General features: G+C 34.9%; 1 pseudogene across 1 annotated transcript; it reads left to right on the forward strand.

The window, feature by feature from the left end:
• The first annotated feature begins 225 nt into the window (after nucleotides 1–225).
• On the forward strand, nucleotides 226–6,103 carry LOC137729069 (zinc finger protein ZOP1-like; annotated as a pseudogene). Its single transcript, XR_015952588.1, has 5 exons — nucleotides 226–889; nucleotides 1,307–1,397; nucleotides 2,342–2,437; nucleotides 2,539–2,949; nucleotides 5,616–6,103. The product of XR_015952588.1 is annotated as a zinc finger protein ZOP1-like (transcript).
• The last annotated feature ends 11,752 nt before the right edge of the window (nucleotides 6,104–17,855 follow it).

Genomic DNA, 17,855 nt, shown 5'->3' on the forward strand with positions numbered 1-17,855 from the left:
TTTTGTATTTTATTTTTGTTAATTTAAGAGATAACAGAGGAGTTATGGATTTAAGAAAATTAATAAGACCGACTCAACTAGTCGTCGGAGTTTAACCCGCCAAATGGAATTCCTGTCTCAATCTGACAAATTTGCCCTAACGGTCTGGTTTAGGGCTTTTCTCCCACCACCTTCACAACTCCCAATTCGTCGCCATGACTGAGGTATCCTCCTCCGCCTTCAACCTTTTTTTTTTTTTTTTTTTAATACTAATTTTGAACAGCAAGGTTTCTTGATTTTTTTCTTCCTAATTTTAATTGATTAATTGAAGAGCAATATTCATGAATAATAAGCAAAACCCGTTATGCGAGTAACAAGATTTACTTAGCTGCTTCGTGTTCTTGCCAATGTTAGAGTTATGGCTGCATTGGGACCCATTTGATGCTAATAGTTAGAAATTCTGTGTTGCTAATTATGTGATCCCGGCACGTTTGTTCTGATTTGGGGATAAAAAGAATGCGGTTTTGGCTCTGTTTTGATATCTATTGCAATTCAAAGGTTCCGAAAGGTGAAAACTTGTTTGATTTCCAGAAGCATAGTGATACACTGATGCCTGATGGTATAGTTTATTTAGTATGCTGAAAGACAGCTTGTGTTTGAAATTCACTACTCGGAAGTCTGAAAAGAATAATCTTCTTCTTTTTAACATTTCGGGTTAGCCGGGGTAACAAATGGTGTGACTTCGGCAAAATCTACATATCGTACAATCCTTCCAGCATTAGAAATCATGAGCTTGGTCAACGACACAAGGATAATGTTGCTAAGAAGCTTGCTGATATGCGAAAAGAAAAAGCCTGCAAAGGAGAAGGAAGAAAAGGAAGCAGAGCATGCCCTTCTGCAAATTGAAGCAGTGAGTATCAAAAGGTTATTCGAAGTTATAAGTGGTTTTAATATATGTATGAACACAGATTCGGATAATGGAGGTTCATTTTATAGTGGCAATTCTTTGGTGGTAGTGCTTCTCCTCTTTAATACTATGGTTCACTCCTATTCTTGTTCTCATCGATATTGCCATTTTGTTAGCAGTCCGAGAGTAGCTGTTATCAATTCAAAACTAATTATGTTTTCAAATACATTCAAATGGCAAACCAGAATTTGTGAAAAAGTTGAGCACAACTATTTCCTCCACTCCTTTGTCTTATGAATTATGATTTATTATAAAACTTATAAATTTAGCTTTCTTGGAAGACAAATTCTTCTTTCTATGAGACACTGACCTGAGAAAATTTTCTTTATGCTGATTTTTTTTGGTCCTGAATGTTTACAGAAAGCTAAGCGCAGCTATCAAAAGGATGTGGCAAACTTAAAGGAGGCTAAAGATTCTCATGTATTTGAGGTTGACGATGATGAACTAGAGAGTAAGCACTGTAAATTTTTTTTCCACGGTTGTTGCAAAGTTAGGGCTACACTATTCTTGCACACTATGGAATAAGCCTGTATATTACACCTCAATCACTTTGGAGAACCCCGCTTCATTATTTTTGACAATCTGATGCATCTTTTTTCCTTTCTCTGTACTGGTATGGAATCAAAGCTTAGTTTATTCTACTTGGCCATATGGTTTATAGTCCCAGAGTACCATGAACCTTGGAATAGGAGTATAGGACTGTTGAATAACTGAACTTCTTGCTTACAGCTCAACTCTTGAACAACTCACGATAATAAGAACATTGTTTAGTTTTTTTTTGTGTGTAGACAATACAACAAACGGGCTGCATGTAAAAAATTTATTTTTCAACCAGAGAAGCTTGAGAAACTACTCTTGAGGCAATTATGTTTAGACAATACAACAATCGGGCTGCATGTAAAAAATTTATTTCTCAACCAGCGAAGCTTGAGAAACTACTCTTGAGGCATTTTGCCGAAGAAAGCACTCTACAAGGGAGGAGAAAAGGAAAAAGGAAGGCATGGTTCCTTAAAAGCTAGTGATATTATTTTTTACTTCGTTTCTTTTTTCTAACAAGTGGAAAACAAAACTTCACTGTTGGGTTAGGGATGTTGACCAGGAGATGAAGACATTAAGCCAGTAAGTTATGCAAATTGCCTAGAATGAACTAGACATTGTGTTGTTAGGTTGATCTCTTGCCACCCTTGTCCGGTTTGATAGTATGCCAATAATTGCTGAACAGAAATGAGTATTTCAAAATGTAATAAGCATCTCTTTAGGGTGGTTCATGAATATTATTTGGTACTAAATGGGTCCTTTATTGCTGTTTGACGAAGCATGCCTTAAGCTTTGTTGATCAATAGTTCTTGTTTACTTCTTATTTATTGAAACTGATTTAACTCTGATTGGTGACAGAATGGCAGTATAACAGCACATCAGGTTATTACTACAATCAAAGTAATGGTTTTTACTATGATACGAATGCGGGCTTCTATTATTCCGATTCTATAGGTATTGACTCACTGGACTTATATTCTGAATATTGTGTTAGCTTAACCATCCTTTTAGAATATGTGTTGTAGTTGATATATTTACTTGAAGAAACACAACAGGCAAGTGGGTGACACAGGAAGAGGCATATGCGAACCTGCAGTTCTTATCAAATGCTGTATATAAAAAAAACCATTTTGAAAAAGCCAGCGTCAACCTCAGGTGCAGGATCAGCTACAGAAAACAAAGGTGCTGATAAAGCTCAAAACGGGCCTCCAACTGGGCCAGTGGTTTCATCTTCATTAAATCCTAAGAGATCTGTTAAAGGTGCTCCTTCGTCTGTTGCTGTTGGAAAGAGAAAGAGAGATGAGAAGCCAAGGGCTATATCCATCGAAGAAGCAGCTGCACTTAAAGCAAGGGAGGCTGCAAGAACGAGAGTTCAAGAGAGAAAGAAACCATTGCTTGGCCTTTACCGGCCGCAATAGTTTGGCTGCTCTAGCAAGTTCATATCTTTAAGGACCTTCACTCAAAAGGTATGCTTTAAGTTTTCCTTTTCCTTTTCTTTTATTGAACGAGATCTTTCTCCCATCTTTTTCTTTTATCCCCTGCATGTTCTTATTTTTATGACGGAAGGCTGTCGAAATAGAGTTAATGTCTTCTAGTTATTTCATTATTTAGTTTCATCAGTATTTTTAAAGGTGTTTCTAGTGCAACCCTTAGTGGCCAAGTGTTTTTTTATCAGCTCAATAAGCATATATGTTTTTGCATTGAACATTTTTTTCGAACTTTATATACGTAAATATACATAAATATAATATCATTAGGAGAACTCTTTTGGTCAATCATCATATATGAAACGTTAACTGTGCCCCTATTACTTTACCTAATTAATAATAGGGTTATAAACAAAATAGTATTTTTTTTCGTACATTTGATCTCCTTTTAACTAATACACTGTCATCCAAGACACCAGTTTCTCCTCTTCCTCTGTAAATCCCCATCACATTGCACACCTGGCCTGTGCATGATTCTTCTAATGTTTAGCTTTGGAAAAGATTGGTCACATATAATGCCTTACAGGTAATAAAATTGATTTTTTAGTTTGTTTGATTTGAGTGCAAAAGTAACACCAATTATTTGGAACCTTAGCGGGTGTTTGTTTGACCTTCTTAGGTGGGACTGGACTAGACTAGACTAGACTAATTGCTAGTGTAGTCCCATGTTTGGTATGCACAAGGATTAGGTTTATTGGGAAGATGGGACTCGCTCAGATTAAACCCTTCGCTAGGAGTTCTTAGCAAAGAACCCCAAATTCCCCTGGACTCGTAAGACCTCCTGTGAGAGAGAACCTCGCTCATCTTGCGAGAGAGAGAGTCGCACATCTTTCGCTCCTCGCCCTGATCTGTCGTTGCCCTGCTCCCTCATCCTTGTCCTGCTCGCCCTCATCTGCTCCTCTTGTCAGGTAAACTTCGAATCCGAGATTTATTTCTTTGATTTGTTTTGCAGATCATGATTTTACTGGGCTTTGTTTGATTTAGTTGTTTTGGGTTCGAGAAATTTTCAATAATAGACCTCTGCACTTGAACAAATTAGGGTTTTGATTTTTAGGGTCAAATTGAGATTAGAATTTGGGGTTTTCAAATTTCAACATTTTTGCATTTTTTAAAGTAGATACTTGATAAATGATTGATATCTGGTCTTTATTTGATGGCTCCATTCAACTTTTATCAGATTTTTTTTTTTTTTTTTTTTGTTTTGTCATGATCGACACAAGTATTCTGGTTGGTTCTCTATTGTTGTTGCAGTTTATTCAATTGGAGTTACAGATTCAGAAAACAAAACTTGGTTTGTGAAAAGAAGGTTTCATTCTCATCTATTTTTTTTTCAGTTTTCTTTTTACTAGTTTTCTTTTATTGCTGCACCCATATGCCTGCACAATACATGTATGCACAAACTCCTATATAAAAAATATTACAGACACAAACTTGATGTCCCTTGAGTACAGACAAATGCTCCATCCATGCATGCTGAATAATCATATACTTGTTCTCTCTTGAAAACTTTAGGGCTTAAAATGCATTTGAAAATGCGGGCAGGATGATGTAAAAGTGTAATGGGTGATCAGAGTACAGAAAATGTTGGAATATTGATATGCATTTTTTCCATGATTTTTTTTTCTCTAAAGCCCAGGAGATCCTGCCTAAGATCTCCCTGACCCAATGGAACATGCCCCATCTTGTTTAATCTGTACTTCTTTATCTCATTTGGAAGGATCCCATTTTTTTATTTGTTATTAAGTATTTTAAATACTATTGTTAATGTAATTTTGCACATTCCAAGCTTGTCTGCTATGAAGATGTATTTGGATTTTATGTCATGCACAATTACATATCGTTCTTTGGCATTCATTATTCCATAAAATCTAATTCCTATTGAAATAAAAACTTTGTTTTCTATTCAAAAGGTTGAAAAGGGATAAAGATAAGATGGAACTTGGGAATTTAGGATGCCAAAGTTGTCAAAATTCCAAGTCCTACCCACATGCTGTTTTGGATTTTTAAAATTTGGGGTTTCAGTAATGACAGTCTGTTTTCGTTGTCCTGCTTTTTAGTCCGACATTGCACCAAATGCTTCACTAAGATAATCCAGCTTAGTCTAGTCTAAGCTAGTCCAACTTGGTCTTTGAACCTAGTCCAGTCTGAGATAGTCCGGTGCAACAAACGCACCCTTATAGTTCTAATAGCGAGGAATGCGAAAGAGCCCAGGTGTTATTACAATTGGATGTAGAAAGGGATGAGTCTCACAAACACTTAAGCTCGCAATTCATAATCCGAACTGCAGCTATTTTTCCGGTATAAGGGTACTGATATTGTTAGATTTGGAGCCTAGAGCCACTGATACACATGTTGGGGGTGTGGATTTTCTAGAAGAGTTGCGACTTTCACACTCCCATTTGGTCTTTTTGCAGTCCTCCCTTTGCTTTATGTTTTGATTCTCCTTTCGTTTACTCAATTACCGAAGAAAAAAATAAGAGGGAGGAGTGCAAATAAATAAAATGCGAGTATTAAAATCGCCGCCCTTTCTAAATAAAATGTGGAATTGTTGTTCTTCCAACTATTGTTTTAAGAAAGGCAAACTAGTTGGACTTCAATTGATATATCTCATTTTTCTGATGCGTGTTACTGGAATTATTTTGCAGAATTCATGAAGAATATTTTAATGCAATGATGCATATTTGCAACGGCTGCTAACATTACATCTTGCGTTAAATTTCAATTGCTAAGAGATTCTTGGTGGCATTGCCAATTGGGTGAGTAGCCGTGCCTTGTATTTTAATCTGTACAATCTGTCGTGACCTTATTGATTGGAGGGTTATGCCATGAAAGATGTGAATTGTTAGGTTCTTCAAAATAATGGGGTCTCGGCCTTCTTCGATGTGCAACTGCTGGACAATTAGGGTGAAAGTAATCTCATATCACTGTCATAAGTCCGTAGAATTTACGAGGTGAGATGGTTTGGAGGTGTGTGTTATAAAACGATAGTTTTTGTTCCAGTGCTTGTATGAAATTTCGGATATGGAACATTTGTTAGAGAGTACGGAAATTAGTATTGTAACTTCAAGCATGATAAATGGATGCAAAGTATGTTTACTAGTTTTTATGCACTAAAGCATGAATTTCGAGTTTATGATTGGTTCATAGAGCACCCATTTCAGATCTTTCGGGTTTTACTGTTTTTCAACTCCAGCTCCCAAGTCATATATCTTTTCAATTTTTTCAAGTGTCTCTTGGAATGGGAAATGTTATGTTGTTTAGCATGGCATGCTATGTTGTCAGAGTTTCAATCTGAATCATTGAACATATGTTGAAGATTGATATTTTACTAACGAGACTTGATAAGAGAATATTACACTATCATCAAAATATGGGATAAATAACATTATAACAGGATGTATTAGCATTATTTAGCTCGACTAATTCTAATTGGAAATTTCCACAAGTGTTTTTCTTCCGTAAAATATAAGTAAATACTCTACACCACATTCATTTAGACTATAGGGGGATTCGAACGCTGGTGCATAGGGGAAGCATACTATTTTAATCAATTTGGCTAAGTTCAGATTTGCTAATTCAATTAAACAAGTTTCCCTTTAACTCAATGTTACTTGAGATGCAACTCAGGTGTGATGGGTTGTAATTTCAAGTTCATAACCTAGACGACGAGTTGAGATTTTTAATCAACGACGTAAGTGACTCATAAATATTCTTTCATTGTCGTTATTATAAATGATGTAAGGTGGAGGTGTGAACCTAGACAATTCCTTTCATTTGGTTGAACATAGAATAGAACGTAGATCAAAATCAATTCACTGTCGATCCACCAACCTCCTCTCACATCCGAAATGTACATACTTAAAATGTTAATAGTAAACTTGCTTGGGGAGGTGCATTGCACATATTTCTCAATCATATGCTTGCTTTAGACAAACTCAGTGCATAGAAAACGAAGCAAAATTGTACTCCATCATATTTTTTATTATTAAAAATGTAGTGTTAAATCCGAAACACAGTAAATTGAAATGACTGCTTTATTTTAGTTATCTAGCAAGGGAATTCAACCCTTATATATATAAAACCAATATAAGAGGAGAATTTTAGTTAATTACAACTACCAGTTTGTCTCTTGCACGTGGCGTTTGTTATATATATATATATATATATATATATATATATATATATATATATTTCTGTGTCCAATCATATCATTGACTTGGTAGACGTGGTGACTACTTGCAGAATGGTCTTAGATTTCGGCCAGAATACAAAGACTTTGGAGTGAAATGAGTCTGTTCTGAATTCTGAAATCGCTATGCGGTCCACTGATAGTGCACGTCTAATTGTTGGATTTTCTAACAACATGAGTGCTTCTTGTTCACACTGTGTCAGATCAAACGTTGGTTTGCATTCGCTCAAGAGTCAAGAGGCCCTGCTCCGTTTTAACGTGTGTATACATAATTATATGTGATAATTATATAATTTTTTTTTTTCATTTTAGAACATCAACTTATCTTTATACAAGAATTCTTATAAACAAAATCGTGATTGTATACAACCGGTTATAACTAAAAAAAAATTTCCTGTCATAGGGCATCAACTTGTCTATATATAAGACTTTTACAGACAAAATCGTAATTGTATACGACCAGTTATCGCTACGACAAAATTTTCCCATCCTAGGGCATCAACTTGTCTCTGCATAACTTCTTACATACAGACAAAACTGACAGCAGCTGGGACTGTAAAACCAATCACATTGATCAGTTCAATCGCTCAACATTTTTCTCTGATATTTATTTCATTTCTAAGAAATACTTTTTGTCTTGTTTTTCCTTCATAAACCCGTATAACAACTATCCCATCAAAATTGAGTTATCTATATTTGTAAGTTAACATGACGTTTACTGGTATAATGTTCTTTTTTTTCACTAAGTACTAAATCCAAAAAACTTATATAAAAGTGGAGAATGGTTTAGTGTTAGTAAATTATAGAGTCATTATCAAGAACAGATAATAAGAGTTGTAGATAACGAAAACGTTAGTAGAATTAATTTAATAAAACAGTCTTATGATAAAATATACAAAAATATAGAACAGATCCCCTACCTATTTCTGAAGTATTTGCTTCAATTATTAAGTAATCATTGTCTAAGGGTAAGGATAGATTTGGTATATTCTTTTTTTTTTCTTTGATTCTTTTGATGAGGATCTTCGTGTTTGAATTTGATATTTCCTGTATTACTCGGCGTCGTCTGGGGAGATGGTTGGTCTTTCGTTGTTAACTGAGCTCTCTGACATATCAGAGGGTGGAGTGGTCTGTGTAAACTTTATGTGGTTATATAATTAAAACACAAACGAAGGAGTTAGCTGACCTGATCATGAAAGGATAGCCATTGGAGATCAAATGGAGAAGATGAGGGATGCGGCAACATCAAAGTCTTCTACAAAGCACCTAGCCGGATACAACTACTTTATGGGAAGCGTTTGTTGTGTATCTGGGGTTTGCAGGGACCTTAGTATTTATATTGGCTAAGGTATTAAGGTTCCATCCATAAAGGAATCCCAAATCCCACTTTTTTAGCCTATCAGTTAGTTATCATAATCACATAAAATCAAGGACTCCATCAATCTTACTTGTATTACAAGACACCTAATATAAGATTGATATCTTTAGGAAATCAAATCACAATATCTACATTAATCTCCAATATTACATTCCTATTATATGTTGTAGACCATTTAAGGTTGATTTACATCGGAATAAATCCAACAATCTGGTTAAGAGGAATATGAGTTCTTTCTTAATGAGGTATTAGGTTCAATTCTTGTCAAATGTGAAGTTGAATCACATTATTGCTAGTCTATTGTGACGCTTAGCCCACTCCTCCACCCCTTTAGTGTAGATAATATTGAAAGACCCTTGGGTGTTGAATGCTCCTTCAATTAATTATATTGGTGCTAATAACTTTCCTATCTCTTTCTTTCTTTCATGATGGTTGGTGGGTGGTAGGCTTCAAAATGGTGGTTGTTGTATTATGTTACTTGCAAGAAAACCGCGTTGGTAATGGTTAGTTTGCTAGACTAGGGCTTTCCTCTTTCAACCCACAACATAACTAGGTCAAACTCTCCTCTTCTCTTAATGTAAAATGAAAGTACATTCATCGTTTGTGATAAGAAAACGAAAAGTAGTAGTTCTCATAGGTCAGCAGCTTTTATGGTTAGAAATGGAGCATAAATATTAAAAAGATAAAGCTCGAATGTTTGACCGAAAAAAAAAAAAAAACGCTCGAATGGTGATAAATTAACAAAGATTAAATGACAACACTTGGTCAGATGTTGGCTGATTGTGTTTGTAAATTCATGTTTAGCGTAATGTGAGGGATCTGTTCTTCTACACTTGAGTTTCACGTGAAGTGGTATATAATATAAAATTATTAATTGACGTTATATGTATGCATCACTTGTCACAACATGCAGTACAAGAATGTAGTTTCTCTTCAGTTACATCAACGTAATATAAATTTTGCAACAAAAGAAGAGAAAACTCCAAGCCTATGTAGGTGGGAAGTCCTTAAACCCTAGCGTATATATGTAGGTTATGAATCAAATCGTGCTTGTTACAAATTAATAAAACAGGCCAAAACTCAGACACAAGTATAAACTCATCAACTATCAAAATTCTCTCAAAATCATCTTTTGTCCTGCATTTTCTTATTTTAGTATCTAAGAAACTTTGTCGATACCAAACCGTCCTGGCCCGGTCATATCTTTCGAGTGTTCGTCCTTGCAAGTTTCCGACGGGATTTGCAAGTTGATGTTCAGACGTTGATCCATTTTCCTACGTTAACATATAACCATTGTTTTCAAGACCTAGCTATTAAAAAGTTGAGTTTACATTTACTTCATAAATAGTAATAGAACCAATCTTAAACATCCATTAGTGAGCTTTATTATCTGGCATTTACTTGTTCACATTTGCATTTATTTTTTAAAAAAATATTTTTATTTTTATTTTTTTGTAACACACCACCATAAGGAGGTGGGTTTTGTAACGATCCGTCCCCAATTATTACAATTTTTATAATTTTTAAATGTGAATTTACGAAAATGCCCTTCAAGGTAAAGTGTTAACTTTTGTTGACTGCCGTGTAGTGTCATGTAAGATTCATTTTCTTAGCATATCCTCGTAAGACTCGTTGCTACGGACGAATGGGCACAAACAAAACACAATTTGGAGTTATTAACGTTTAAAGTTGGGGGCATTTTAGGAAATTTGTTAATATCTAGAAAATTCCAAATTTTTGGAGCAAAATCTGGGATGCCACGTGTGTGGCCCAGATTAAAAGGAACAAAGGATGGTCGGTGCAAATGGAGTATAAAGGAGAGAAAGGAGGGAGAGGTGAGACAAATTAGAAGAGGAGTGATGTGAGGAGAACCAATAGGAAGCAGAAGAAAGAAGCGGAATGGAGAGAAACGAGAAGCATGGAATCACCCTTGACCCGTGTGACTCGCGAACCAGGTTGTGACCTGTAGGTTTCTCCGGTGAAATTCATCATTTTTCCGATGGATTGGGCCAATCTACCACTCCCAATCCTCATATTGACCCTTCCTCTACCATTTCTACATCAAATTTGAGAGGATTAGGTTTGGAATTTAGGGGTTTTGGACCTGTAGGTGCGACGGCTTAGGGGTGGCGATCCACCAAATCCGAAGGTACCTCAATCAACCACAACCATCAATAGACTTCCCATGAGGCCTAGAACAAAGCCCAATCAGTTGTAGGGGCGGCGGAGTATCGGAGATGGCGAATCAATAAGCACCCTTTAAAGGGTTTCCGACGGGTTTTAGTGGAATTGGGGCTTTTCCCGGCCAAATTGGCCTTAGTCACAGGTATGAAAGTTGCTCCACTCACTGAAATCTTCATTTCTATGAAGTTTGAGAATTTTTAGAAATGGTTGAAACGAGACGAGGCGGCCAACCGCCATCAACGGTGGCGCGTGGCCAATGGGCCACTGATGCTATTTTACACTAAATTGATATCCTGATTTCATTTTTGATATCCATATAATGTGATTTGAGCATTGTGAATCTAGTTTGATTAAGGTGCGTTACTTGATAATTATATGAATCGACAATCCAACCGTTGGATCGTCACCAAACTTTGATACGTTATAACACGTAATATTTGAGGATATTAGAAACTTACGGATCGGGAATCCAATGTACGAATCTTCCCAATTAGGACATGTAAGTTATATGTTCTATTGATAAGAATTCTAAGACATGATTTGATAATTGTTCTAGGCGGCAATCGTTTGTGACGCCTTGATATTTATGCTAGGGAATTGTAGCGTGGACTCCAGGTGAGTGGGCTTTTGGTTTTCTATATATACGTATGTATACTTTACGTTTTTCTTAGAAATTGTTTTAAATGAAATGTGATTGAAATGCCATGTCATACTTGCGTTATATTTTAGTATATGCATTGGTGTAGTCATGTTTAATGTTGCATGATGCTGCGGAGCCCAGGTAAGCTACAGATTAGTACATTATGATGTTAATGGTTGTGATGTACATGGTTATGCATGGATGCATTTGGTACTTATTATCCTGCACCCCGGTGTTAGTGCTCCGCCCGAGGTTAGGGATAACCTTCACGTGATCGTTCACCTCCCGCACCGTATGCTCACCTTGGATCCAAGGCAGGTGCCAGCCTGTCGTACATACCACATTAGGTGGTTCAAACTCATAGGTGACTTGCGATACTTCGCACAACCTTCACGTGATCGTAGCACTTGAGCGTACTTATTTACACCCAGCCTTTTGTACATACCACATTAGGTGGTTCCGACTCATGTGCAGGTTTAGAACCGTACAGGTCACATTAGGTGACTCTGATTGGCATATCATTTTACATTGATTTATTTCACCTGGCTTACTTATTTCATTGCTAAGATACTTGACATGGCATATATTTGGTTTTCACTACTCTCGAGCATGATTTCTATGTACATATGTATTATTATTTTTTGGAAAATTATACGATTTTTACGGCGAGGGGTTATAACGTTTTCAAAAAGGTTTTTATTAAAAACTTTATTTTCAGACCCATTCACCCTTATTTTTGCGCCCTTCTAGGTTTTAGCTGCTAAAAGTCCATATCAACGAGGATTTGCGGCAAATCTCAGTATAGGTGGCTACCTCTAAGGGTATGATCCTTACCCACACTACTGTACTTTACTTATGCTCTGACATTGCGTGTGAAACGGGCTCGTTCCCGCTCGCAGTGCACTTTGGTCCTTAGGCACTTTTAGGGCTAAATTTATTCACATTGTCCACATCATTATACTTTATGGCTTCGTCATCTTCCAAGTGTGAACCAGCACAGCTCGATTCGAATTCCTAGTAGATAGGGTTTAGCCTCATAATGGGCAAACAATATTGTGGTTTAAATTCATCTTTGACGATAATCGAACCTAAAATTTCTTACTTATAAGTAAAGAGGAATATCGCTATATCATAATAGTAAGCAAAGTGTGTGAGAAATATCTTTCTTTTTCTCTTCTTCGTTCACAAAGTTACTTTTGACTCTTTTGAACCTTTTCAATATTTGACCCTTTATTCCAAATGCTTTTCAAACACAACCATGCATGCTCACTCTCTCTTTGCCTTTGAATATGATATTTCTACTTTCTACGAAGAAAAAGTTCAAGAATCCGCAAAAAAACCTGCATTATTTCAAGGGAGTATTTTTGCTCACCACTATTTAGTGTGGTCATCATTAATTAAGTTTGAATTTCGAGATTTGTGTAGTGGATAAGCACAAATCTTAAAATTCAAACTCATCTAACGGTGATAAATAGGGTGGTGAACATATACCACACTAAATGATAGTGAGCAAAAATGCACTCTTATTCCAAGCTTAATCTTTAATTATAAAAGCACACGCAAACAATATATGCAATAAAAGACTGAGATAATTGTTCACATATATATATATATATACACACACACACTAGTAGAGAGCACACACTTTGTGTATGTAAACAACCGCCCACCTCCTCCCACGTTCTCCTCAAGCGCAACCGCTTCAGTTTATTCAAACTATCCAAAAAACATCATGATTTCACTTACCTATATGAAAAAAATGATGGATGAACAATTTCTCTTAATAAGTGCATATTTTTATCTTATGTAAATATTTCCATATAAAATTACTATTTTGCCCTCCTTATGTAAATGTTGTGTATCAAAAGTAAGGGCAAAATAGGAAAAAAGGGGAAAAAGTTCAAAAGATATAAAATTACTATTTTGCCCTTCTCATGTCAACATTGTGTATTCAAAAGTGAGGGCAAAATTGGAAGAAAATGGGACAAAAAGTTGACAAGCCCTCTTCTCTTAATAGAATAGATATATATATATATATATAGTTGGTACCTTCAGCTCAGTATCATTATTTGGGGACTTCTCATATATATCTATATATATATATATATGCATATGTATATATATATGTATATGTATATATATATGTATATGTATATGTATATATAGATGTATATGTATATGTATATATAGATGTATATGTATATATATAATTAAGAGTGCTACTAACCCCACCTCATTGTCCTATTTTCTCATCCGCATTTTAATAAAATAATAATATGTTTAATTTTCTAGAAAAAGACTTTTCAATCCCTATTCCGTTTCTCTCTCCCTCTTGCTTCTCTCTTCGGTTTATTTCTTCTCGCCTTCTACATCGACTGCTACGGCTTCTCCACCGACCGCCACCGTCTCTCTTGTCCCCTGTTTATCAATTTTAGTAAATAAGTTCTCTCTCTTCATCCCTAATAAACACCATGCACATGATGGCACATTTTAGGTGTCATAGAATTGTTTTTTTATGGCATTTGACCAACGACGTGAATCTCTCTCTCTTTGAATCTGGAATTTTTCTTCGGAGTTCATTCGCACATGCCCTCATAAATTCTTGCTATCTTCTACAAAGGAACTGAAATGCAGAGGAATTGAAATTTTGCACTCTCTGAATTGAAATTCCTTTATTCTTTGAATTTGAAATCCCGACTGTGGTGGCCATTTTTTCCTCAAAATCAATTCAAATGAGCTTGAATTTACATGATTAGGGTTTGATTTCTCTGCATATTATTCTATGCAAATGATATCGTCTAATATTGGATTACGATCATGATGATTGCAAATTTTAGGTTTGTTTTATCAGATTAGGTTCCATCCAATTTTCAAGGCATCTCGTTGTAGTGCATTCAGAATTTTTCAAAAATTTTTGGAATTTGGATATAGAATTTTTTTTCAAAATTTTTGTTTAATTAGTTTAAGTTCCATCCAATCATCTATTTTGTCCTCTTGGCGGTGAAAGCGGAACAATGGAACTGTGGTGAAGGTTATTTTAGGAATTATAGTGGGTGGAAAAATATGATTTCAAAATTTTAAACTTTAATAGTGGATGAGATTATAACGTGGGTGGGAAAATAAGGAAATTGAGTTGGTCTATCCACACTCTTAATTAAGAATCATTCCATATAATTGTATCAAGCCCATGCTCCTCTCTTTCCTCACCTTTTTTTTTTTTTTAATTATTTCACTATCTTTAATTATTTCACTTTTTTCACCCTCAACATTCGACAACCTCCAAAGTTAAAAGGGGAAAAAAGTAACCCTAATTGTCGGATTTATATGGGTCTCCATTATCCATAATAGACACATTCTCTCAATAAAGCTAGGTTATGCATGCATTGCTGGTTGCCCTTCTTTTTCCAGCAACAATGGGAATCTGTAAAAAGCAAAGTCCTGCTACGTGTAATGAAAACGATATAGACAGTCGGTCACGCGCACATTATATGAAAAGTTAAACAATAATATAGGCTCGTCGTAAAATGCATGAATTGTTGCTCTTAACATAATCCCGTCCAATTTTATGATCTTTATCCTCTTTGACTTGTTAGATATTTGAGAAAATGTAGTAATGATCTTTTAACTATAATTTAATTGAGTTATGGTACTTTAATTAAAATTCATAACTATTGGTCCTTTAACTCATAAAAATATGCAGTTATGGAACTAAAATTCATAACTATTGGTCCTTTAACTCATAAAAATATGCAGTTATGGTCATTTTTGTCAACTTAATTAAAACTTTAAAAAAAAATGAGTCAAGTGCATGGCACGTGAGGCTAAATCAAAAGGCAAATATGAAAAACTAAATGATTCTTCCAACATGACTCATTTTGATGGAAATAGTCCCTCACTTTAACTCAGTTAGAGTAATGATCCCTCAATTTTAACCCAATTGTAGCAATGATTCTTCCAACATGACTCATTTTGACGGAAGTTCTAACTAAGTTGAAGAAAAAGAAAATTGTTGTACATTTTGAGGAGTTAGGAGACCATTGTTGTACATTTTGAGCAGTTAAGAGACCATTGCTCAAATTGAGTTAAAGTTAAAGGACCACGGTTACAATTTTCTTTATATATTTATACAGGCGAAGAGAAGACATAGTTTGCAGAGTATAAACTAAAAATTCATTCCATATGATTACATATTAGTAGGGTGTATTGATTAAAGCAATATACTTTTTTCTCTACACTTAAGTTTGAATTCTCTTATTTGGTTTACATAAGTTTAGAGTTTGAATTCTGTTATTTGGTTTATAGAAGTTTATAGTATAATGTTACTTGTATATTATATATATGAGAATTCCATACATTGATTCATAATAGCATATTAGTTTTACCCTGATCTTGATTTTTTATATCTAAAATAGTAAAGGATGGACTCTCGCAGGCAGATGGCATTCCAACGGTAGCGTAAAGCAATTGTATCTATATATCTTAATACGAGTTCGATCTCTTTTCTGATACATCTCACTTCTAACAACTAATTATTTAATCCGCTATCGTCCTACTAGAATAATGAAGAATGAACTGAGTAACTGAAAGGTTGCGAGCGGCGAGCCAATTTTTGTAATTGATCGAAGGTCGGTTGAATGAAGTACATAAACTGAACCTAATGCTTGATTAAGATCCAGAAAGAAAATTAGTGGTTTTTAAAGGGGCCATTTGTGGAAGAATGTTGTGGAGTTGCATCACTAGTCACTTGCATCGCATCATGGTCTGTCCTGCCCTAATTATGCGTGAGGTTTTCTTAAATGTACGTTCGTAGCTTATAATATTTGAGCTCAAGATTTCTTTTCATACTGCATTTTATTTATTCAACAAGTTATGAGATGTGAGCTTAAAACTTGTAAGAAAGTTGAAACTGGTTGTCGGCAAAGCAAATAATCATCCGTGTTTAATACGATATTAAATTTGTTTATAGTACTCGCAAATTTTAAGATATATATATAAGATGAGTTTGGCTAGTACAATTACAACCTTTCCAAGGTACATGTAACTTAATTAAAATTCTGTTTGATGAAATACAATATTGTTTGGTAACATAAGAGGGTGGATCACCCCAAACACTAAATCAACGAGTTATTACAGATAAGGAGTACTGGAGACTCTGATCATATTATCAAATAATCGACTTCCAATTTAATCAGAAAGATTCTCAAAATAATGATACTCAATATCTATATTATAGCTCTGATTGGCATGACATCTACCACCATGTTCTTCCTTGTAGACACACACTAACTTGCATTTGGCTATGCGTGTCATAGGTTGTATGTACTAATGTTGACAAGAAGATGAAAGCTGGTATCAATGATATTATTAATTAAGTTTACCACGAGCCGAATTGACATCTCCACATATAATCTTGAAATACATCTGTCAACTACAAGTTTCAATTCAAAATATAATTCTCAAATTTCAGCATCAACCACCTACCATTTTTCCAAACTACAATATCGATATTTCATGCATGTTACGTTTTTCTCATTGCTTAAAAACTTGAAGGTACAGTAGCACACTATTGACACCGAATTACTTTTGTTCCATTTCTTAGGCAAAGCACATGATGCATGGGCCTAAGATACTAAATGGGAACCCTACTATGCATCATTGCAGGTTGTGTAGGGATTTACGAACTTATGGTTGCAAAATTGACACAATAAAGAAAGAAAAGGTGGGTTTTGTAAAAAATATTGAATGATTCTTCAACTTTTGCTTGATTAATGGTGGCAGAAACCCAATTAGATAACTTTACACTGCAAAACATTACTGCTATAATGATTACACAACCGACCTAATAATTGTGGGCGTAAATCTTTTTCTTCGATTCTCATGCGCCTGTCTGGGGTGTGGTCCTAAGTCGGACGAGGAGGAATTTTTTTCTTTCATTCTACTTGAACAGTTACGATTAAATCATCTTAATATTTTATTTTAATTTTCTTATAATATAAAAAAACAAAATGTGAGAAGATGGGAGAAAAAGAAAAAGCCAAAAAAAAGAAAAAAAAGAGGAGAAAATCCAATTACCTCGGTCAGTCCTCCTTTATCCTCTATCTTCTTTATGTTTATTAATTTTTTGATAAAAGCTTTAAGATAATTAGCACAATAGTGGTGATGTATATCATTTGCCAAAGTTACTAACATCAAAATTTCTCTAGTAGTAAGGTGTGACAAAATCCATTATTATCCTCCAGCTAGGACCTCTACTATTAAATATTGTTCGTCATAATTTTTTTCTACACATTGAGCTAGGAATATTCGTATAGGGAATTACTACGGTGATATTAGGAAATGCATGTTTTTTTTCTCTCAACTTTTTGGATAGAGGGAAATAATGTGATTGCGTACATTGTCATTCTTTATTCAAATGTAAAAGGGCATGAAAAAATGAGATAAAGCGGACGTTGAAGAAGTCCTTAGTTTTCTTTTTCTTTACTTTAATTCAAAGT

This window comes from Pyrus communis, chromosome 10 (genome assembly GCF_041283825.1).
Source record: "Pyrus communis isolate YQ-2024b chromosome 10, ASM4128382v1, whole genome shotgun sequence".
NCBI lineage: Eukaryota > Viridiplantae > Streptophyta > Magnoliopsida > Rosales > Rosaceae > Pyrus > Pyrus communis.